At 34.7% G+C, this 2,236-nt stretch overlaps 1 long non-coding RNA gene across 1 annotated transcript; it reads right to left on the bottom strand.

Annotated features, from left to right (window-relative positions):
- Positions 1-318: 318 nt before the first annotated feature.
- LOC148691065 (uncharacterized) lies at positions 319-1,806 on the bottom strand. Its single transcript, XR_015955695.1, has 3 exons — positions 1,418-1,806; positions 1,239-1,320; positions 319-735 (listed from the first exon to the last, which is right to left on the bottom strand). It is a non-coding gene; the product is annotated as an uncharacterized LOC148691065 (long non-coding RNA).
- Positions 1,807-2,236: the final 430 nt, after the last annotated feature.

Raw genomic sequence — 2,236 nt, 5'->3', positions numbered from 1 at the left:
AGCTATACGAATCCTTAAGCTGAAGATTAAATGAAATCACATGGATAATAAATATAGTTTGGCCTCAAAGAAAAGTACCCAGTCTCTCAATATAAATAAAATCATATGCACTTAACTTGAAGTGAAAGTAATGAACACCAAACTTGAACAGCCTCTTTAACCTCAAATTAAAATACACAGAAACATAAAGTAGTACAAGTTATCCTGCTCACTCCAACTCTGTAAAGAAAGATGATTCCAACAGTTTTTTTTTTTTTTTAAGTAAATCGATATTTTTATACTAAGAGAAGAGGGAATTCGGATAAGCCATACAATTGGTAGCATAATTTGGTATCGAATCCGTCATCCGCGAGATTCGAACCTAAGAACTCTCACTTCCAGTAAAGAAAAATATCACCAGACCATAGTACTGAATGACCTTACAACAATTTTAATTACAAATTAATCGGGAGAGTCAAGATTAACGATGTGATCCTATACAAAAAGTTTCAACTTGGTTAGGGTATGATATGACATTATCCCAAGAACTGATCAAAGGCGTATGCGGCGCCTGATCTTGAAGGTTTTCTTGATCGTTGGTGGCAGTGTTACTGTTGTCCATAAGCTCTTGTATTTCGAGTATCTCAACCCTGCGATTCGTCTTCTTCCTTATCTTGATCGCCACGTCCCGTGGGATAAATCTGCCGCATACACTCACCCGGCACTCCTTCTTCTCTATCAAATGAGTCTCTAACTCTGCGCAACAAAATTAGTTTTTTTAAGGGATGATAATAGATTAGGGGAGTCGAGTTACACATAAGGTTTGGTGATTGATCTACCATATAGAGGGCTAGTTTGGCATTGTTGTGCTTTGAAAAAAATCTATTGTGCTATGAGAATAAGCTCATTTTTGCTGCTTCACATTTTCAGTTTTTTTTTTTCACCAAAAACTGTGAAAATAAGTTGTTTTTAAGTGTTTACCAAAAAAGTAAACATATTTTTTAGCTCAGCTTTTTTTTATACTCATTTTTTATAAAAGTACCTCAGTATCAAACCAATATGTAGTAGCCATATTCTCTAAACCCACACCAAACAATTAGAACCAACCAAGACATCAACAATCAAATTATATATTTGTGTACGAGTGTGACGAATTTTGGAGTATTTTTTCTCTTTCTTCAATTGATATTATAACTTAATTCACTCTAGCCAACTTTGCTAAGCCGGGTTTAGAGATTACAGAAAAGAATTGTTCTCACCTCGCATATCGAGAATTACTCTCCGTACTTTTCTGTAACAACCATTGCAGTCCATATGGATTCGCATCAACATGTAGCAGAACTAAAGATGGATGATGAACATAAGATCACACAGATGGTAACTAAGTTTAGAAACTAATGAAATTTTGACCCCAAAATAAATATCAATTGAAGCGTACCTTGTCTGTCATTAAATCGTAATGAGAGAGATAGATGTGTACTGTTGCTGCTGAGGACTACGAAAAATGGTGATATGAAAGGGCAATGATGCAATGTGATAATATAGAAAACGAAAAAGGATCAATCATCCATGAGCTGGTTATATTGATTCTATTGATGCATTAAGTCATGGCTGTTCGTCTTGGAATCCGATTCTTCCCACGCAAAGATATTTATATGTGCGTATGTGTGTGTGTGTATATATATACGCTGGCAATGTGGTTAGATTTTTTCATTATATTCTTGACTTCTTTGCATTGTTTTAGTACTTCTCACATGCACTAAGCTTAGAGCATAATTACTTTCTTGCTTTCAGAGGCGCAAATAATTATATATGCCATTAGAAAAGCATCACCTTTCTTCTTTTTTATTTTTCAAGTACATCGACATTTTTACACTAAAGAGGTGAAGAGTTCAGTTAAGTCACACAATAGGCAACCTAATTTGGTAACGAATTCGCTATCCACGATATTCAAATCTAAGACCTCTCACTTCCAAATAAAGATGAATATCATCAAACCGTGGTACTGAATGGCTAAATCATCACCCTTCTGAATACACCTTTTTAACAAACGCATGGTAAATGCTTTAATCCAGGCGAAAATATGGAAAGTTAAGTTGACTCTAATTAAGGACTTCTTTTTGCGATTTCCAAATTGTCTCTTCACCGTTTTCTTGCCTTTGGAACTAAGGAAAGGCCAATATAAGAAATGGCTGTATAGGCTTGTTTTTCAACGGAATCATAATGATGCTTTTGAGTTTATATCTAATTGTATGTT

The sequence above is a fragment of the Pyrus communis genome, chromosome 14, assembly GCF_041283825.1.
Source record: "Pyrus communis isolate YQ-2024b chromosome 14, ASM4128382v1, whole genome shotgun sequence".
In the NCBI taxonomy this organism is placed as follows: domain Eukaryota; kingdom Viridiplantae; phylum Streptophyta; class Magnoliopsida; order Rosales; family Rosaceae; genus Pyrus; species Pyrus communis.
Note: the sequence above shows the minus strand (reverse complement) of the source record. Positions and strands in the feature narration are given on the sequence as shown.